The following is a 23,516-nucleotide window of genomic DNA, read 5'->3' on the forward strand; positions in this document are numbered from 1 at the left end:
GCCATCACAACAGACCCAGCAGTGCACGGGCAGGAATGCATTTTTTACTTGGAAATTCTGACAGCGCTTTACATTTATAGAAGAAAGGGATGGGTGAAATCTGACCGTGCGATACAAACTCTGCAAGCAACCAACCTGCTCTCAGCGTCAAAAGACTCCACCTCCAACCTAAAGAAACATCTGGAAGTAAGTTCTTTTTTAAAAACTAACGTTTGCCTACTGCAACTACCTTGTTTTAGCTATGGTAGCTACTTGGGTTATGTGCCACTTTAGTATCTTCGATGTACTATTGCTGTGTGATTTATTGCTGCTACTGAAGGCTACTCACCACTGAGCTAACACCTTATCTTATGTTAACATAAGTCTTTTCTCCTCTATAGTAAATATATTGTCTATTCAGGGAGATTTGGACTTAACAGTAGAGAAAAACAAGAAGAACTGAAGAATTTGCAGGATGTGCTACATTCATGTAGTTGTCAAAAGCATGACAATATATTAAGTAATCCAAAGTATTCAGAATACGTTACTCGCATTTAGTAAGTTAACATAATATATTACAAACTACATTTTGGGGCGTGTATTCTGTAATCTGTAGTGGAATACATTCTAAACCTTCCCAACACTCTGCATCATCATTTATAAATGGACCAGTGCTGACAAACTCCAAAGCACATTTTCAGGTGATCAGGATGTTGCCTGTGGTAGTATATTCTCATAATCATCTAATCTCATAAAAAGTCAATAAGCCATTGATCAAATATTGCCTGCATACTAAAATCTGATTCATCTTAATCCTCTGTGCTGTAGGCCACCTCTGTTATCAAAAAAAGTTATTTCACTGCTATTAATATTTCCACATAAACCAAAAAAGGACAGGATTACTTGCCCTTAAAATGTGAGCATTCATCAAATCAGTGCTTGACTTGGTATGTTAACAATGGGCAGATAATCGGAGAGCTGGACTTCTCAGTAGTGAAAAATGAAGCAGAGGTTTCTTAACTCCAGTTCTGCCAGAATGCACCACAGGACTAGTATTTCAGCCTGCTTTCTGGGGCTTTTGGAAATAACTTGGGAAACAGACATAGCCTAAAGGCTGGAAAAGTGGCTTTGTAGTTCTGAGGTTGCTGCTTTGATTACATTTTTTTTATACCTGACAAAAATAAGAGCAATGTGAAAAAACACTGAAGTCAAACTATTGTTTAGAGCACTAATTTGCTCCAGTCCATTCACGAGTCAGAGCAGGTCATGCATTTAGAGTGTGATTTTTTTTCTTGAGCAGTGGGACCATGTGTGAGCAATCTGATCTATCATTTTGTACGGTAGAGGGGGGGTGGTCTGCCTGCTTCAGTGCTTTGTGTGTGACAAGAGGGGGCTGGCATTTGCTCATTTTGGATCAAAGCTGTAGACTGCCCACCCAATCTTTTACTTTTGATTGGATGGGTAATACTCACCTAAGATAGCAATCACTACCTCTGCGATAGCAAGAGCTTTTCTACTGTGACCCCAAGAACTTGAAAGAACCTAAACCTAAAAGCTTGAGATCACCAAAAAATACTGACAGCAGAGGTTGATTTTTCAAGCCACTTTTATTTTGGCCACTTCTTGGGGTTATACAAGAAAGCAGGCCTGGAGCAGGACTTGTCACCGTGGTAACAAAAAAAATGGAGAAAAACTTTACTGCAGATGGTTGAAATTGTCCTTCTGTGTAGCTCTAACTGGACTTGGGTGTTTTTGTTTGTCTTATACTGCCTGCCTGGTGCTAGTGTTACACTTGTATGTTTTTCTTAACTCATACGGTATATCTTGCTTATGCGGACCACTACCATTTTGCCTTACTGAAAATCTACACAAAACGTTTTTTAGGTATGAGGAGTTGTTCCAAAACCTAAATACATGATCTTTGGGCCGTGATCTGGCCTTCAAGTAAAATTAGAAGAAACTGTTTTGTAAGTACTTTGCTAACTAAGAGTGACATTTCAGTTTCCATGTTTTGTAATTGTGTAATTTCAGTTCAGGTGGTCTTTCCCTTCCCTTTCTGAAAGAACAAAAGGAGACCTTGAAAACCAGGGAAAACCAGCAACCAAGCTGGAGACCTGCTCAATGTTCCAGGCACAGATCAATATTTTTACTGTAATTCCATCAACCGTCATTAAAGCTACAGCTCTGAGGGTGAAAGGGGTGAAGGATGTTTGTGGGCAGCGAAGAATAGAGAAACAGTTGAGGGACAAAGATTAGTTGCAGAGCAATTCAACAAAGCTAGGACTTGGAAAAAAAATAAAATAACAGAAGGACAGAGTTGAGAATAAATGTTTTTTTCTTTAGGTCAAACTGCAGTGGAAAAGTTTGCTTTACTGAATCTTGTACTTGCTCCATTTAATTTCACACTTCAATTACAAGCCAGGCAGGACTTGTAAACTGCAGTCATATGGACTAGCAGGTAGCTCTTTTTATTGGACAAAGTTTTGATGAGCTTTCACCTTGTGAGTTTAAAGAGCTTGGCTATGGAGACAGGACTCCAGAGTTATTGTTCTGTTTTAGCACTCAACATGTCAAATCCAGCATCCACGCCAACACGGGGAGGCCAACCCCTGTAGCTGGATTAGATATATGAAGTATGATGCTATTATACACGGTTCTTCACAAAAGACCAAATTAAACACATATTCCCAAAAGCAAGATTTTTAAATTACTTTTTAATTCCATTCATTCATTTTTGCCATGGAACTCCTTGTCCTAAATAATGTTCATTTATTAAAGCACAACAGTTCTGACTTCTTTTACTGTCTTACAACTGTAAAGTGCTAAATGTTGACCAAAGAATATTCACATAGTTGTAAGGATTTCTTGCATGTCAACAGTTAAGTTAAAGACCCAACAACAATACAGAGAAAACCCCAACAATCAGATGACCCCCTAAAGGTAAGCACTTAGCAAAAGCTGGAAGGAAAAACGTCCTTTTAACAGGAAGAAACCTCATAACCAGGCTCATCTGCTTCCACAGGAGAGGGTCCTGATGGCTGAAGGCTGTGCCTCCCATTTTCTTTTAAATACACCAGCAGTCTGACAGCAAAGTGCTATGGTATGGCACTATGAGGCCTTTAATATAAGATGGGATCAAGGCCTTTTATATGAAGATTTGAATTTTAAATTAGATTCTAGATTTAACAGGGAATGTGCTAACCGCTACATCACAGAGCCCCTATTAATGGCATAGATGTAAAGTCTCTAATATAATCTCTAAAGGCTGATGAAGCAATAGTTATGTCTCTGTATGTTTGCTTGAATTGTACACATTCACAGAACCTCGGTGGAACAGCTGGGTATGAGAGCCCAGGAATCTGTATAATGAGAATCCAGACATCACAGCTTTGTGTTACCAGCAACATTTTGACCCAACATAATATATATGAAGATATTTGCTGGAAGAGTTGGATCAAAACAGCTCAAGAAATCTCAAGAGAGCTTTCTGACTGTGTGTGCCTTTCAACTCAATGTTTTGAACTGTTAGCATTATATGAAAAAACAGGCACTAAAGGCTAAAATACTTAAACAATAAAATAAGCTGCCAAGAACTTGATGGGTGTGAAGCCTGTGTGGGCCTGATGCCTTCATTTACAACCCCTCTGCACGGTAAACAGCCTCATTTGTTGTTTGGAAACTCTGCATTCCACTCAAAGAGAAATTTCACCTTGGCCCGTTTTGGCACAGAGCAGTGCCACTCCTGAATCAGAGCCTGCAGCTTGCAAAATGAGTAGAATATAGAAGCTGGGAAGGCAATAAAAACTTTTCATGATCCACTCATAAGAGGCGCAGCAGGTCTGGTCAATGATGTGGGAAGCCAACTGAGAAACTCAAGACAGACGACAACAAACAAAAGAGCTCATCAGCACATAAATATGTAGTGATTCATGTGGGATCACAGTAAAACTTTTGCAATTTACCTGAAGCATGCTGCTCATAAATGCATAGCCAGTCATTGTCTGTTCCCCCCCCCCCTTTGTTTTCTTCCAAAGCCTCAAGTTTATGATCTATGAGAATAAGACTGAGTTTGGACATGAAGAACATTAAAAAATCCCTTTTTTCAATTCTTTTTCCGTCTGCCAAGATTAATGTTTTGTGTCAGTGCTGCCTTGGGTTGTGCTCTGTGTTGTGCATTGCTTCATCTAGTATTCACATAAAGAAAAGTAAGTTAAAAATGACTTCGAGCATAAAACTGGCAATGATATACTTTCTTCCCTTTCTTAAAAAAAGAATATCTTACTTCTTTTGGGCATAGCAAACATTAATAGTAGTGGCTTTGTTGGGAACTGTTGTTAAAAACATATATGTCAGACTTTGGATTCAGGCACTCTAAATATCATGTGCTGTATACAAAAGATTATTTTGAAGAGTCTAGTTTGTCTTGCTATTTCCGTTTTTGAAACTTGATGTGACCACATTTGAATGAAGTGCTATACGAAGACTTATACGAAAAAGGAAGTAAAGCCTATATAAATTCTAATTAAATTCTAAAAACATCTTGTCTAGATGTTAAGACAACATCAGGTTTTAAAGGTGAGTGCTTTGTGTTTTGTGACTGTATTAACTAACTTAAAATACACTGAGTCTTGATCACTGACTTATTTTATATCTTGTGGAGAGATAAAAGTATTAACAATTACAGCATTCCTTTAAACCATTAAAACAACATTTTAGTGAACTGCAGCATTGTAGATATTCATTTCAGGCATGAACATCACACTAGTGTAGCTGGACACATACTTACCTTTCGCAATAACACATTTATGTCTCACTCAGTCACAGACACTCTCTAAGGACTGTGTTTTTGTTAACTTGTCATAATGACGCTAGCAAAGAAACTTGATTATTATGCATTAGACACACACTGGCTACTAGTTTGTGCCTAAAAGAAATAAACATCATTATGCTCCACTTATAATATAGAAAGGAGTCTCAGAAAGCAGTCTTGGCTTCTTTCAAAACTAAATTGAACTCAAACTCAAGTGCCTGTTAATACCATGCCTGTTTTTGCACACTGCTGAGATGCTGATTGTAAAAAAAAAAGTCCATTGTACAAACGCATAAACAAAAAACTCTTCAGTGTGAAAAATATGACAGTTAAAATGCAAATAATCATGACCATGTCCTTTACAAATAGATAAACTCACTTTTATCAGTCTTTCAGTAAATCAGTAAAAACTTTGTATTATCCACAATTTTTTGTGGACCTTCTTCAAACTTTACAACAATACGTCCTTGGGGAACATAGGTTGGCTAAGCATTTGACTTTGATATTTTCTGTTAGCGCCCAAGGTCAAAGTGGAACTTGAAAGTTTTTTTTAAGAAACAATATTGTAAGTAATATATTCTTTGAAAGGGCATGGAGAAAGTTTTACAACGCGCTTTTTATTTATTCATTACAACACCCTACAATATCACTATGATGCCATAACAGGCTGATGTCATCATATTGTAATAAAAACATCATAAAACATCAAAGTTTCGGTATAGCCACTGCCCCTCAGAGGGTGGTTGGAGTTGTATTCTCTGAGTGCTCTTGTTGTTTAGGATTTTGGATGATTAAAAACAAACTGTATTTCCAGGCAGTTGCAGCAATGGGCAACTAGTTTTTGCAAAGAAATTCAGATATACTGACTATACAGTCATTTAACTGTAGCACCAAATTGCTATCATTGGCACTGAGGAAAAAAGAAAATCTTGCATGACGTATTATTTCTCAGGAGGATTTCTTAGATATTTTTCTCAGGACTTATTGCATACCTTTGAGTGATTGGCTCATTTACATCTGTGTGGTAAGTCCATTTATGTTATATTTATGAAGGTTCCCAGTAGGGAGTAAAAGTGATATTCTGACAGCATGTGTTGATGATTATCTTATTCTAGGCCTGCTTGCCGCTGCGGTTGCCGTTAAAATCCTAGCGCGTTTGCATTTTTATTGTTAATTTAAGTAGGATTTCTGTTACGGATTTATGTTTATTGATTGGGATTAGCTCCCCCAGAAGAGTTCTCATTGTGCTAGAAGCAGGAGAGCTTTTCCATCAAATGTAGCACTATTTGTAGCCATAGCAGTTGTTACAGAAAACAAAGAATAAGGGAATAGGGGGTTGTTCTCCTGTTCTCACCTCTCATACTTTCATCAGTCCACACACTGATATATGTATTGCATGTCCCATCTATTAAACATGTATAATAGCTTTAGTTTTAAACACATTTATTGTTGGTATGATTGTTATTTATTTATTTCTCAACACATTAAATGTGCACACTGTTTGCCTCAAAGTAACAGGAGAAATCTGGTGCATGCCTTTCGGGGCTAAATCAAACATAATAGAGGCTGTGTGTGTCACAACTGCTCCAATGGCAGCTGAGAGGCAAGTGGCCACACTCCATATCATATTGATTTTAGATTAGGAAGGCTGCTGTTTGCAGACAGAAGGACGGAGGAAAAAAAAAAAACGTGGGAGATGATGTCCGATGATGATGATGATGGTAGGTGGTGTACTAAAAAACAGAGCAGTTGGGGCTGAAGTGGGGAATGAAGGACGGAGAGGGAATGAGGAGCAAGGAGATGTTGTGAAATGTGTTGATGTATTTCAATCCCATAAATGCAGCAATTTTTCATAATAGCTGTGGCGGAAAAGAGAGAGGCTGACATTTTCCGTTGTTATACACCACCAGGCTGTTGCTTTCCAACAAGACCTCTCCCTATCCCCCAACCTCTCCACCCACACACACTTACAGTGCATTGATTAGTGATTGATTTGGCTGCAGACCACCTCCTGTGATCCTTCTCTCATCAAAAGGAACTAAATTCAGGAGCTGGGGCCCTGATCTTGTGTACAAAAATTGTTCAAGGTTTCCTTTTTTGGTGTGCTAGTATATGTTTTTCAGTGTTTATTATTGTAGGAGTCACAGTCTCTGCAGAAAAGTGTGTCTGTAATTTAGTACGATGTTTTAGTAAAAGTTAGCAAGAGTTCCTTCTCTCTGGCAGTTTTGTGATGTCATTGTTTAGCTTACTAAATGTGTGCGACCTTTATCTTAGCCGATTATCATGCAAACCTAACATACAGGTGATGATTTAAGAGATACAGTTAAGTCCATGAATACTTGGACAGAGACCATTTTTCAATTTTCTACAATGAATCTTAAATGAAACAAACAAAAAAAAAAAACCCTCAGATGCTGTAGACGTGCAGACTTTCAGCTTTAATTCAGTGGGTTGAACAAAACGATTGTATAAAAATATGAGGAACTAAAGCATTTTTAACACAATCTTTTCATTTCAGGGGCTCAGAAGTAATTGGACAAATTAAATAACTGAAAACAAAATGTTCATTTTTAATACTTGATTTGGTGGGAATGACAGCCTGAAGTCTTGAACTCATGGACATCACCAGATGCTGGGTTTCCTCCTTTTTAATGCTCTGCCAGATCTTTACTGCAGCGACTTTCAGTTGCTGTTTGTTTGTGTTTCTGTCCGAAGTTTAGTCTTCAATGAGTGAAATGCAAACTCAGCTGGGCTAAGACCAGGTGGCCAGTAAAGAATATTCTGCTTCTTTGCTTTAATAAACTGGCTGCATCTTTTGGGTCATTGTCCATCTGTATTATGAAACACCACCCAATCAGTTTGATTGCATTTAGCTGGATTTGAGCAGTATGTCTCTAAACACCTCAGAATTCATTCGGCTGCTTCTGTCCTGTGTCACATCATCAATAAAGTGTCTCAGTGCCACAGGCAGCCATGCATGCCCAAGCCATCACACTGCCACCGCCGTGCTTTAGAGATTATGTGGTATGCTTTGACTCATGCCGTCTCCATGCTTTTGTCTTGTCATCATTCTGGTAGAGGTTGATCAAGGTTTCATCTGTCCAAAGAATGTTTTTGCAGAACTGTGCCGGCTATTTTAGATGTTTTTTGGGGGTTTTTTGAGCAAAGTCTGGTCTAGCCTTTCTATTCTTGAAGCTTATGAGTTGTTTCTTGCAGTGAACTTTCATGCAGTCTTCTCTTTATGGTAGACTTGAATATCAATACGCCTACCTCCTGCAGACTGTTACTTACTCGGTTGGCTGTTGTGAAGGGGGTTCTCATCACCACGGAAATGATTCTGCGATCCTCCACCATTGTTGTCTTCCGTGGACATCCAGGTCTTTTTGCGTTGCTGAGTTCACCAGTGCTTTCTTTCTTTCTCAGGATGTACCAAACTGTAGATTTTGTCACTCCTAATATTGTAGCAATTTCTCTGATGGTTTTTTTTTCTATTTTTGCAGCTTAAGGATGGCTTATTTCACCTGCATGGAGCGCTCCTTTGACCGCATGTTGTTTGTTCACAGCAAAATCTTCTAATTGCAAGATTACAAAGCGCCAGACCTTTTATCTGCAATGATATACTTGTGGATGAATAAACAGTATTAAGCATCTTTTCAGATAAACTACAGTTTCATGTGACTGAAGTAAACTGAAGCATTATTTATTTTTGATTTCATCTTCCTTGATCACCATCCAGAAATATCTGTTATGTGTCATATATCCCACTGGACTGCACAATTATTATACAAAAACATATTAAATTTTTTTTGCAGCATATTTCATGATGGACTTTGTAACATTGAATTTTGGATATAGCCACTATATTTTTTAAGTATGGCCACGATCTTAATTAAGTCTGATTGAATGCTAGCACTTGCTAAGTGGCACTGAACTTAGAAAAAGTACACGTCTCTGATTGAGTGTTTTTACAGCATGCTTGCAGGTACTGTAATTATTCATAAAACAGGTACCTTAAGTTTTCAGTAGTCAGGAGTCAGTAGTGTGGTGTGGTACTGCAAATTTTGCATTGGCCCGATACCAAGTAAATACAGGGCCGATACTGCCAACACCAATACTGATAGCAATACTTGAAATCCATAAAGGCAGCGTCTACAGGGGAGAGCAGTATGTCATGTTTTATGAGATGAATCATCATCAATTTCACATTTTAATTACCAATAAACTACTGTGATTTTTACTTTCCACAGTAATTAGTTAACGTAACAAAAAACAACCTTCTCATGTATTTTGAAATGCTGCTTTTCAGAGAGCTGATATCTAGTCTCTGTTGTTTAAATGTGCTATAGGCTATGAATGAAATGGACGTGACAAACAAACACCAAAAGGTTCAGACATTTTTCATGTTTTTTAGTTAAAAAAATATGTAGTGTGATTCAGTGTGCTAGTTACTGAACTTCTAGCAGAGAAACAAAGAATCAATACCAGTGCTCGTTAGTGTTGGTATCGGATCAATTTTAGCCTAATAGGATATCTATATTTGGATTGATCTGCCCAAATTTATTTTAATTTGTTATTTTTAAGGATTAATATATGTATTTTATGATTTAGTGCTAAGCTTTCCCTTCATCTCATCTTTTCACAAGTGCATTAACAATGAGAGGCTGATTTTTTTTCTTCCCCCCTGGCAGAAGGTTACTGAAGCTTGAAACAGTCAACTAAACTCATCTCAGTCTAATAACTGATCTGAAATGTAGCCCTGAAAAAGGCCTGACAGAATCCACAGAGCCAGCCTGAACGCCACCTACAGCCTGCCTTTACAGTAGTATACTGCCAGCAGCACAAGCTCTGAAAAGAGATGAGTCCCATGTGTCCAGATTAAAGGAGGTATAATCATAACCATTAGTAGTAACCAGAATCCAGACTCCTCGTCTGAAACTCCTACTTTCAGGCAAAATGGAATGAAATTAAGCTACACACAATACTCATGAAAACAGGCCTCAGTGCATTTACTTCTACATTGAGTCTGTTTCTTTGTGCTTTAATGAATGTCATTTTTGCCAAATAGAACAGCAAAGCAAGAACACGTCTATCTGTCTATTGGTAAAAAAAGAAAAGAAAAGAAGAAAATAACTGAAATTTAATGAAATTTGCTTCTGCAAGGAAGCAAATTTCATGTCTCTCACAGGCCCACCTTTCCATAATCATAGCTGAACTCTTCCCATGAATTTATTTTCTGCATGATGACACCTTTAAATACATACACTTTCATATTTGTGCTGTTTGTTTACCAATCTCCTTCGTGATAACTTTTTGTTTGGCCTCGAGGCTCACGTCCACAATGCTGCTATCTCATTTTTTCCTCATTAACTTTTCAGATCGGTCTAGGACGCAGGCTGTATCCTTAAACCACCAGTAACTGATAAACAGAGTTGAAGTATTGCAGCTCCTTCTCATCTCCTTCTGAATCCAATACAAGAACACCGCAAAGATGCTAACCTTAAGAGCCATCTTGGAGTTGAGTGCTTGGCACCTGAAGCTTGGTGGCTCGTCTGCAGTGTCAGGACACAGAAGAAGAGCCTCTCTGTCAAACTTTTTTTTTTAAACCTCCCACATTTCCTCTTTCTCCTTCATTTTCCTTATTCTTCTGTTTTTTCCTCCCCTGTAACTCCCACAGTTTTCCCAGTAGCGCAGCCCTGCGACACTTCATTAGCTTCCATCATCGCAAGCAGCGACAAACCTAAAGGTGGAGGAAAAAGTGACAATGTGATAGACATTATGCCGAGCGAAACCTTAAGCATATACTATATTTAACTGTGTCTAAACAGGCCCGAAAGGATAAAATCGCCCCTCTGTTATGCTTCATTTTCCTTTGCTGTGCAGTCTGGTCGAATTATTAATCTCTAATGCTTTGCACATGTGTCCTGATTCAATCTGTAGGTCTAACATTACGCAGAGTTAGCATGCACGTGTTCATGCGTGCAGTATAGTATAGTATAGCACAGACACTTGCATACACAAACTGATGCAGGCATTAAAAGAAGCCATATTAGAGAGAGGACTAAAGGCAAAGGAAAAGAAAGAGGGGCATTAGAGGCAGGGGTGGGACAATGTTTCATTATGTTTTGTGTCGCTATATCACAAACCCTCTTATTATATCTGCCACTGCCCCCCCTCTTTAAGAAAACACATTCATGCAAGAAGAAGTCATCAGCTGTCCTTGTTTCAACTCAAACATTCAAAATTGTGCTGCTGCACCAACAAGTGGGGCTGTTTCCATTTTCTTCCCCTGTACCATGTGGTTCTTGGAAGTTGCTCATTTCTTTGCTTAAAAGTACTGAGGGCAGGGAGGAAAAACAAGAGAGAGAGAACAGAGCTCAGTCTTTTTTCTTCTCCTTTCAGTTTGAGTTAGCTCAGCCAGTGATTTGAGCAGAGATAAACATATGAGCTACATTTCCTCTGGGTTTGCAGAGACCAGCTTTTAATATTTGTTTTGGCTCTTCTGTCTCCATTAAAGTGAATCCAAGTAATTGGATCAATATTTTTGACCGCGAACGATTGTCTTACAAAACTAGAAGCCACACAGCCGACTTGTACCAGCGGAGGGTTTTCTGAAGCATTGATAATCAATAAGAGGCAGACTTCAAAGATGCATGGAAAAGCTTGTTTGTGCCAATTTCTTAGTGGAGTCAGAAAGTGTATTCATATAGACAGTAAACACAACATCTATGCCATTAGTCCAATTCATATTTTTCTGTTGACAGAGAGATGTCAGAAAGCATCTCATGAAGATACCAAGGATCAGTAGCCGACTGGCTGCTGTTTAAATGGGAGAATATTGTGATAGATCGATACCTAGGCTGTAATCTAGTCATCAACACCATTACTTACAGGTTATTAAAGTCATAGCTGTCAAACATGTTCCAGAAAAACTACAGTAAATGTAAAAGCTTTCTTTTCATTTAGTATGATTATTTTATTATTATTAATAATCAATTCCTTTCAGCACAGTGGTGAAGTGGTGAGCACTATTTCCTCACAGCAAGTAGGCCTACCAGCTGGGTGAGGATTTTCTGTGTGGTGTTTGGAAACCCTACGCCATAATCTGACGTGCACCTCCCTGAAATGTAACTACATACAGGTCAATGCAGTGATTAGCCCGTTCAGCACCGTCGATTTCTCCTGTGCATTTTCCAGCTACTTTTTTGCCTGATTTTTTTAATCTATCAGTAATTGAATAATTGTATCAATAAAAGGAGTAATAATCATAGCATCAGTATAAACCTCACAAAATTTCCTTGAGTCCATTTTAATGGTTTCAGCAAATTTCTGTAGGAAGATTGCTGAAACTATTAACATGTACCAAAAAGTGGAAAGAATTAAGGGACAAATATAGTCAACTATGGACCTCATAGTACCATAGTTTGGATTCGGGAAAGAGACACTCTCTACTTTTAAAATTAGGCTTAAAACCTTCATTTATGATAAAGCATACAGTTAGGGCTGGAGCAGGTGAGTTTGAATCTTCCCTTAATTACGCTGCAATAGGCTTTCGGCTGTTGGGAGCCATTTTTTCTTCATTCACGTGTTTTCACTTTCTTTTCACTTTGCATTTAATCTTTAATTTTTCATCTTTCACAGTGTGTCTTTGACCTGTCTTTCTCTCCTCACCTCAGAGTGGTTGTGGCAGATGGCTGCTCCTTCCTGAGCCTGGCTCTGTTGGAGGTTTCTTCCTGTTAAAAGGGAGTTTTACCTTTCCACTGTCACCAAGTGCTTTCTTATAGGGGGCCGTTTGATTGTTGGAGTTTTCTCTGTATTCTTGTAGGGTCTGTACCTTATGATATAAAGTGCCTTGAGGAGACTGCTGTTGTTACTTGGGGCTATAGAAATAAAATTTTATTGAATTAAAATGAAAATATTTTTGTTCCCAAACAAACTGACCACAACAACAAAGAGTGAGGACCCAGGAGGAAAAAAGTCCCCGCATTTTACTTGGTGTTCCATGTCCCAACTGCCAGCCTCAATAGCCTGGGATTAGCCTGCCCCAAGTGGAGGAGTTCAAGTATCTCGGGGTCTTGTTCGCGAGTGATGGGAGAAGGGAGCCGGAGATCGACAGACGGATTGGTGCTGCGGCTGCAGTGATGCGGACGCTGCACCGGTCCGTCGTGGTGAAGAGGGAGCTGAGTGTAAAAGCGAAGCTCTCAATTTACCGGTCGATCTACGTCCCGACCCTCACCTATGGCCACGAGCTGTGGGTAGTGACCGAAAGAACGAGATCGCGGGTACAAGCGGCAGAAATGAGCTTCCTCCGAAGGGTGGCTGGCCTCTCCCTTAGAGATAGGGTGAGAAGTTCGGCCATCCGGGAGGGGCTCAGAGAGAGCCGCTGCTCCTCCACATCGAAAGGAGCCAGTTGAGGTGGTTCGGGCATCTGACAAGGATGCCCCTGGGCGCCTCCTGGGTGAGGTGTTCGGGCATGTCCCACCGGGGAGGCCCAGGGCAGACCCAGGACGCGCTGGAGAGATTATATCTCTCGGCTGGCCTGGGAACGCCTTGGTGTTCCCCCGGATGAGCTGGAGGAGGTGGCTGGGGAGAGGGAGGTCTGGGCTTCTCTGCTTAGGCTGCTGCCCCCGCGACCCGACTTCGGATAAAGCGGATGAGGATGGATGGATGGATGGATAGTCTGCCAGGGCCTCCACCCTTGGCTCCCGCCTGACACACATTGCAAATGGAAGGATGGGTGGCATTTTATCTGTTACTGTCATGGCTGGCACCACAAATAAAACACTGGGATACAACAACAAGGTAATAATGCACAAAGAACAAAGCACAAAGACGTACATGTAGGTTTCATCATACTCTCTCCAATGTCCCCACAAAAGTCTAAATCAGGCCTTAGAATCAACAATCTTTCTTGTTGCTGTGTGAGGTTGTGTCATGTCTAGTAAAGAGAATGGCAATAAGATGTATAAAAGTTCAATTGCAATGGCAAGTGACTGAAAGGGGTGAAAAATATTGGGGGTGGTTGTTTTACATAATCAGTGTGACATTTGTAACAAAACAATGATTAATACCTAAGTGTTTAACTTATTCACATCATCGCGCCAAGATGAAAAGAAGTCTTAAATTTCACTGATGTGTGATGTTTTCCCAGTCGACCTTGTAGATGTCAACATATTTCACAGAAAAGTAAAGAATCTGCACAAACTCTAGTGCAAACGAAAACACTGAGGCATCAGGTATATTTTACTGGGGGAGAAACAAAATGATCAGTTATTGCCGTCTTTGGTGTTACCATGGTTGACAACTGACAAAAACGTCGGTCTGATTCCTTTCACTCACACATTACTTTTTTATTCTTGGGCTGTATTTATTTCGAGGAATATAAAAAGCTGGAGAATGTGAGAAAAGCATTTTTTCCCCTACTCCACACAAGAAACTATCAACCCCACCTTGACTCTGTTGAAGTCGAAGTGTAGGCTCCTTTTTCATCCTCCTTTTTCCTCTCTGTTTTGTGTTCTCTCTCTCTCTCTCTCTCTCTCTCTCTCTCCATCCACCTCCTGTCAGCTTATGAGGGCATGCATTTAACTGGTGATGAATAGTGATGAGCATATGGGGCAAATATGTGAGTGTGCATGTATAGGGTTGTTAATGTGAGACCTGCAGTCCTCTTTTGTATCTGTCTCAGCCTGACACTCGTGCATCCCTCAGGGAGGGGGGCATCCTGTTTTTGTCAGCAAGGCTGACTCAGATCAGCTTTGCTGCCCCTTCTATGAGGGTGAAACAAGGGGGAAGGGTATCCAAAGACAGAGCAGGAGGAAGAGGAGGAAAGGATAGATAAAACAATATCATGATTTGGCAAAGGAATAAAAGGAATACAATTAAATTGAGCGTGCACAGAGAGGAGGAAATCAAACATGGGCTCATCTTCTATCCTGGTTCCTTCTGCAGTTATACAATCTTTTCATTATCAGCCTTGAGAAGATTTTGTTTCCCATAAGCTGCTCAGTGCTGCTGTGTTTTTAGTAAACAGTGTCAATGCAGCACTTTTTACATTCTTTTTACATCCAAACATTTTGCTTTTAGGATAATGCTGCCTTATAAAGTCTTGTTTGCAAGTAGATGAGCATTACAGCTCAAATGCAGCTGGTGATATTGCAGCTCTAAGTAGAGAAAATATTTATAGTAGAGATGGACCGATCCGATATGAAGTATCGGTATCGGTCCGATACTGACCTAAATTACTGGATCGGATATCGGCGAGAAATAAAAAATGTAATCCAATCCATTAAATATCAAAAAAGCACCTCACAAAACTTGCCACATGGCGTAACTGGGCTCATCGGAGCAGTGTGCTCACGTGATAGAGCGGCTGTGTGTATTTGTAGCCTCACTACCAAACCAGCATTTCATCTCTGAGGAAGTTATCCCAGAGAGAAGTAAAGCAAGTGTGTAAGTTCATCTCTGAATGTTTGTAAAGCATACCCATGTTAAGCTTAACAACCGATATATGGAGCGACTGCCTCTCTCTCCCTCTCCTGCTGCTACTTCAATCGTGAAACTGCTTAATGATCAGCTGATCGGCTTTTCTGTCGCGTCCATCTCTCTTCTTTGTTTTTGGCCCACTTTGCACCAGAAAGAGGAAACCAGCGGCAGAACAACAGCAGCACGTTTAAGCTTGATAAGCTGTTGTTAGAATTTATTTAATATTACTTTCTAGACCAGGATCCTTTTCTACATAGCTGAGGGCTGGTAACTGTGCAGGGGCGGATCTAGCAAAGTTTAGCCAGGGGGGCCGATAGGGCATGAACAGGGAAAAGGGGGCACAAAGACATACTTTTCTTTCTTATTCTCATTTAAAATGTCTAGCTTTTAATAAATAATTATCTGAATCTTACACCCAAAGTTTTAATCTGATGTAAAATGTATAGAAGTCCATTACTGTATATAGTAACTATTAAGTCTAATATACCCTAGTAAGCTATAGTACTTTTTCCTCTGGGAAAGTACCATCTGTGAATTCTGCAATTCTGTTGAAGAAAGATGTTGAATCTATTTAATTATTCTTGAAAAATAATTTATTTCTGTGCATTTTTTTTTCACCCTGCATCAAATTAAAATTGATGCATCGTGAGGTGGAGGGTGGGGGGTGGTTCCCTATTTTCTTTTGCTGGGAGTTTGCAACCCTATTAGTTAGGTTGCTTAATATTTCTGCTAAGTACTCTTTAAAATACCAGAATAGGGAGGATGGTGCAGGTTTAAGTTTATTAGATTGATCAGTGTTGCTGAACTATGAAATATTTTGGGCGCAGTGTATTTTTTACATACAGGTATAACAGAATAGCTTTAGTAATGGTAAATGGACTGATTCTTATATAGCGCTTTTCTACTCTCCCGGAGTACTCAAAGCGCTCTATACAACATATCGCATTCACCCAATCACACTCATTCACACAAGCACTTTATCTGTACTTAGTGCTTTTTCTAACTACATTCACACACATTCATACTCCGATGGATGCATCGGAGAGCAACTTGGGGTTAGTATCTTGCCCAAGGATACTTGACATGCAGACTGGAGGAGCCAAGGATCGAACCACCAACCTTCCGATTAATAGGTGACCTGCTCTACCTCCTGAGCTACAGCCTTTAGTGTTGTTGTTTATTTAAACTTGAGTATGAACTTATACAAAATGCAGCAAGATATTAAAAAAACAGTTTTATTGATTAAAAAACACACTATATCGGATTCATATCGGTATCAGCAGATATCCAAATTTATGATATCGGTATCGGTATCGGACATAAAAAAGTGGTATCGTGCCATCTCTAATTTATAGTAAATCAACAAGTATATAAATGCACCTGGTTTAAATGTTGTGGCTATGAGCAAGACGGAAATGTAGTTTAAAAATAAATAAATAAATAAAATTTTCAAGACAAATTTTCAAAATCAATATGTTAAAAATGTTATGATAGGGGCATGTTTTCTTCCATGGTGCATCACCTCTCCTTTCAACATCAACCTTGTGAGTAACTATAATCTGAGGAAACAAACTGCTTTAATTCTAAAAGGGAAACATTTTCTCACTCTGGCTCGATGTAAGATTTCAGCTGCTTTCACATCTGGACTGTGAGCAGTATATGGAACCATTCTGTCCAAACACATGCGAGTACAAAAAATCCAAAGTTGCCTTTGAAAAATGGGCTCCAATCAGCAGAGAGCACTAAACACACATTTCTGTACCTGAGCATGGCATGCTGGCATGCAATTTGAGCACAAATACATGATATTTTAATGCACAGATGTGAGACTCCTGTGACAATGAACTTGTGTTATCATGGCATGTGGATAATTAAAAAAAGCTGCAAGTCACATTATGTTTGCAAGTGCATTAGCTTACTGCAGTAGCTTTTAACCAGTGAATGAGACACAGAAGGGCCAAACTAATGCTTTTACATAGTACAATCTAAAATTGTGGGACTTGATCCAGTGGGCAGAGTTTTCAGAGTATGAGTCTTTTTCTGTGGTACTGTATATGTGTAAATTATCAATGTCATGCGCACCAACACACCCCAACATACCATCATAGAAACTGGATTTTGATAAGCTGGTCTTTAGCCTGTAGGGATCTTAAGGAAAACCTTAACTTTGGATCGGCAGGATCATAGGACAGTTTTCTACTCTGCCTCACTTCATCTTGCATCATCATGAGATCTTTCTTTGGATGACAGTTTTAACTTCCATTTGCAGAAGTAGCAATGCTCTATTTACTGGTGTTTAGAGATGTTGCTGAAAAAATCCAATGGTTTCCAAAGCAAAATTATTCTTGTTTCTTTTTTTAAAATGCAGTACATCATTAAATACAGACATAGATTCTCTGATTCTTAATATTACGTACCACACATAGTTATGTTGAGAAATGTTAAACTAGTTGTTCTCCCACTCTGTCACAGTTGTTAAACGCTTGCAATCTTTTTAAAAAAAAAAAAAAACTGCCTTGCTACATACTTGTGAGATGTTGCCACTGACCTAAACTCGAAATGAACCAATGTTTTCGTTCAAGTAAATCACAGCAACATCTCTCAGCTTCAACATTTATTCAACATTTTACTTTATCCTGTTTAAATTCTTTGCAGCTCATCGCATGCTGTTTTTACTTTCATTTTTACACAGCATTCCAGCTTTGTTTGGAAAGGTCACAAAATGCTATCTGTTTTTTTTTTCATTTTGTGTATATATAACAGCAGATAAAAATGTTTGTAATTGCCAAAAGAAGTCATCGTCATTTACTGATTCTTCTTTTTCTTCTTTCAGCTCCTCCCTTTAGGGCTCACCACAGTCGATCATCTGCCTCCACCTCACCCTATCCCTTACGGATGTAAGGGATAGGATAGAAAAGAGTCATGGATATGACTCTTTTCTGTGGTATTCCTCTTTTCTTTTTGCCTGGCAGTTCCACCCTAAAAATCATTTGCCCAGTTTTCCCTCCTCTGTACATATCCATCTCAATCTAGCCTCTTTTACTTTGTCTTTCTGATATGCTCACTTCTAATCCTGGCTCTCTGGATCACTCCCAACAAAAATAAGCTCTGCCACCTCCAACTCTTTTCCACCTCTTGTCTTTTTATCAGTGGGTGCCAAAATAATTCATAATGAAAATAAATCATTAGCTTGACGTTCCTCTGGTTCTGCATTAGATCACTTAATTGGAGGACTACAGAAAGGATTGGTTTATGATAATTCTACTCTGAAAGAAATGTTTTAGAAAAAGTGCTTTTTATGCAAACTAGAGTCATGCAGTATAGCCACATCAAAGATGTGTGTATAAAGGTAGAAAAAAAATGGAAAATATTTACTCTTCCAATGTTGGGGAAGGCGTCTTTCTGTTTATAAGCGGTTACTTCATCGTGATCCAGGCTCTACATACTGGACCAGTCATCCTGGATTAAGCCCAAAGCTCAGATAGTATCATTAGTATACAGTCACAGAGAAGGCTTTTGTATCAACACCACTCGCATTACATAATCACAGAAAAGGCTTTCCAACTGGGAGACTCTTTGTTTTGAATCGTAAGCTCTTGTGATTATAAGTGAATCCATTAAGCCCCCATATGGATGCATTGCTCATCAGCCTAAAAAACTGCCACAATTAAATGCTTTAGCATTTCTCAGCAGGCACCTCATTCCTGTAAGCAGGACAACCATACCTTTGTTTACCTGGGTTAAAAACGGTAGCCTGCATGTATACGAATTCTCAACACTGTTCGAAAGCTTTTCTTTGTTGTCTTTTCCAGCAGGCTCTCCTTTGCTCCTAACAATAACAATTTATGAGATGTACAATAGCTCCTTGATAAGACAAGAAATTTATGATACTGCCATTAGGATTTGTTTTCCCCACAGCTCGTGTTTAAGTTTAAGAAATCTCCCTCCAAAGCCCATATATGCCTGAAAGGGAGCTTCAGAGAAGAGGCTCGGCAAAATTGCTGCACCACTTCTGCAGCTGCATAAACTTTTCTGCTTACCCGTATTTATGAACAGTATAGTGCAAAGATCATAAATATTTATTGAAAGAAAGCATGTACCGTATGTAGCTGCTGTTAGCATTTTTGAAAGGCCCCGAACAGCTGCTGGGATGTTTGGAACTCACCGAGAAGAAATGAGCTTTATCTGCTAATCGTAAAATCAGTGATTTGATCCCTGGCTACATGCTGAAGTCAGAATCAGAATACTTTATTAATCCCTGAGGAAATTATGTAAGTCATTGGATATGTCATGTAAGTGTCATTGGATGAAATACTGAATATATTGGATTACACATCAGAGAAATGGGTTTCAATGCTGACACGGAAATGAAAGAAAAAAAAGAAGTCAAAAAGCACTCTAATCAATCATCCACGTAAAGAAAACTTTGCATTAAATTTTGTATCAAAGCTACATAGCTGATCAATCTAGCTGGTAACAAAAGAAGCAAGCTAGGCTATAGTTATATTTACTTAAAGATTTGAGCCTGAAGAGCTGACAATATGAAAGTAGATGAAACATTAGCTTAAGGTTTTAGCTTTGCTAAATGACTGGCGAAAAAAAAATCCCTGCTACAGCACAAAAACTAGACTTTCTTGATCCCTGTCCACCGACACATTATGGTTAAACGAAAAAACATTTTGGTTTTCCTCAAAATGGTTCACTTTTAAGCTTCCATCCCCAGTTTCCAAACCCATTCAGAAATGTGTCTGTACTAGAAAATAATCAATCTACTTTTGTTCAGTGTTGTAACAGTTCAGTACTGCTTGTTTAAGTTTGGTTAAGCTACTGCCAGCCTGTGTTTCATGTGCAAGCTTGCCGTCTCTATGTAATTTCTTAGTTTTCTTATCAGTGGACAAATCTCTGGCCCATGAAAATGACCACCAATATTTCTGTTGGCGTTAGCTTTTCCACAATGTTCCCATTTAGAGCAGAAAGAAAACCCTCAAAAACGAACAGTTCATGGTAAGACTGCAAAACAAGGTCTTTCTGTTGAACAACATAATTATTTTAATCCACATTCTCTTTGAAGATTTGTAAAGCATTTTCCCCATTAACTTTAATTTTTATGGCATTTTAAAACGAAAAGGTCAACTTTTATTCTTTGTATTTTGAATAAACTATTGTGGTTTTATGTTTGCAATTTGAACAAAGGTTTGTGCCTTTTTTGACTTGCCATTGAAAGAATAGAACAGGTGCCATAGAAACTTAGTGCTGATTCACAAGCATAGGTTACTGGAATATATATAGAACAGCATTTGTTAGAACTTCTTTTTTGGAGTAACAGTTACAGCTGGATAAAACTCTGGAAATATACCGAAGACAAAAATGGTTTTGCACCTTTTCCCTGCCTGCTTTGGAATCAAATTACATCAAGTACAAGGTAGCTCCCGTGCTGTTTCTAAATAAAATAGCCTGTCAGAGCTGTAAACAGAAAATATAAGATTAAAAGATAAGATGAGAATAAGATCAGTGTCATGCATAAATAGCACAATCCTTGTGTGATGTTTGCGGTTATGGGGTCATGCAGTCCAAGTAAAAATTGTTTTAAGTGGATAACTATGTAAAAATAAGCTGTGTGGGTATTTTGTTGTGAATGAAATAATGAGATCCCAAAGGGGAAAAAAACCCTCAACAATAATGCAGTGTGTTCTCTTTCACAATTATGTACTGAGTTTAGGTTGTCATCTGGTTATATTCAGTTTAGACACCAACAGAGAATCATGTAAAAGGTATAGTTTTACATATTAACAGACTATAGTTTCCAACAAGATTTCAGAGACACACACATCACTGTTATATCACAGACTAATTACACTGATTAAAAGCAGGCATTAAGTGAAAAAAAAAAAAAAACTCTTGCCAAGTCATAAAAAGGAAAACTGGGAAAGAATTTTTTTGCAGGCTTGGACTTAAGAGTGCTTCTTGTATATATATATAAAAAAAATCACGGTGAGGATAACAGAGACAACCCAGTGAGTGTGATAAACCAGTTTACCCAGGAGAAAGGAGACACATCTGCAAGGGAAGCACTGGCCTCAAACCACCAAATAGCTACTTAGTGGGTTGCCAGATATTTACAGCAGGACAAAACCTTAACTCATCCTCAGCGCTTTGCTTGACAGGCTGGCTCCAGCTGAAGAGACGACCTCAGGATGTGGTCAAGAATTTCCAATTCCCAGCGTGAACACCTATTGTAGAAATACATACACATATTTCTGTCTGCATCAGATTTATAGTGCATTTCTATTTATCTTGCCATCATGTCTGTATTATGAAAAAAGACGCCACTGATATAAATGAGTGAGGCTGTTGTGTTTATTTGACAAGTTTCCTGCTGAATAAAGCTGCACAGATTTGCAACAAATGTGGATGTTCTTCCCTCACAAGGTCTTTGGCTGGATATAGACACTGGCTGCAAGTAGCTCTTGTTGGCATTTTGGCTTGCCATCAAATTACTCTCTGAACATTGATTAGAGACAACTGATATGGCAAAAACGGTCTTTGTTAGGAATTTGAGACTGAACTTTCCAAGCAGCTATTTTGTAACAAACAGTAAACAAGCCTGTTATTGCTTGATCGTTGGGTATTTGAACATTAGTCTATGTTAAATGTGTTAAATGGCCATCAAGATCCTTTCTCAAATTTATGTTAATATGCGTGTTAATGTGACAGACTGCTAGCTAAATAACAAAGCAAAATACTGGCTTGGGTGAGAACATGGGTGAGAATATGATTAACAACTGATTTTAGAAAGCAATGGTGTGTAACTAGTGACTGGTTTCATAATCAAGAGAGACGCAAGGAACAAGTGACAATTAATTGCTTTTTAATATTCAAATTCAATGTAACTTTGTATTTATACAAATGATACTTTGATATTTTAGGCAAACATTGGCATGGAAGTTTATAGGCTTCTCTCTGTCACAGTAGTACATGCATCGCATACTGTGCACAATGCCATGAAAAATCATTCCTGATTCCTTAGTTTTTGCATATTTGTCACACTTAAATGTTTTAGATCATCCAATAAATGCACTGTACACACAACATTACAGCATAACAGGACAGTTTTAAGTATGTGATGTCATTGTTTTTACTGCTGTCTCTGCGTGTGTGTGTGTGCCTCTGGGCAGTGAACATACATTGGAGCAACACGATGGTAGCTGTAGTTCACTTAACACCTGCTGGAGTCATTAATAATAGGATTTCAGTGTGTTACATGAAGAACCTTAAAATATTTAAAGATGAGTAAAGCCCTGCCTTCAGCCAACCTGCTGGGGCCTGTTTACTGAATGTGCAACACCAGGTAGTTTGTTTTCACTCATAACAGTTTTATGAGTAAAATCCAAAGGCCTGTAGGGCTCACACATGTATGTGTTCTGTTAAAGCAACAGTCATTTGTGAGAGGTGACAGTGCCATCAATCTACATGCTAATAGGGCTTGCAAATCACTTTTGTGTAGAGTGCCTGAAACAACACACCCACACCTGCCAACATTTCTCTTTGGATTTTTTTTCCCAGTGCACTGCTATTTTCAGCCTAGTCAACCTAGACAGCACAAACTTTCATTATTTATTATTACATATAACTTGTTTTCTTTTCAGTGCTTTTATTGATTCTGTCAGTTTTCTTAATTTAAATATTATGTAAAATATTATGTATAATTTGTTATTCTAATGGTATTATAGAAGACATTTTAAAGGAACCATATAAAATCTTCCAGCTGAAAAAAATTGGAAAAAAGTTTTTGTTATTTTGTTTTAATAGACTTCCATATCATCTTGCTGTGATTGAGTACACTTGAAGGTCTGGAAAAACAAAATTGAAGAAAATAAACAGTTTCCCCTCTTATCTAAGAAGTATTTTACCTCCACTTTTTGCTTTTAATTTTGCGGTGTTGTTATATTTTTTTCCTGTATTGTAAGATGTTCCCAATATATATAGGTCTGCACTCGGTAATTGGACTGAAAATAAATGCCTCATGAAGGAAGCAGTTTTTCCTTTGGATCAGTATTAAACATCGTTGTTTTTGTGTGTGTGTGGGGGGGGGGACTGATATGTGTAAATATCTCACCTCCAGAGAGGTGAACCCTAACTAAACTAAGAAAAGCAAAACAAATAAATAAGCAAAAATAATAGGCAAACAAGGCCACACTCGCCAGGATTATTCTTTAAAGGGAGCCAGTTATTTAAACTCAGTGATCCT

This window comes from Oreochromis aureus, linkage group 1 (assembly GCF_013358895.1).
Source record: "Oreochromis aureus strain Israel breed Guangdong linkage group 1, ZZ_aureus, whole genome shotgun sequence".
NCBI classification, from domain to species: Eukaryota; Metazoa; Chordata; class Actinopteri; order Cichliformes; family Cichlidae; genus Oreochromis; species Oreochromis aureus.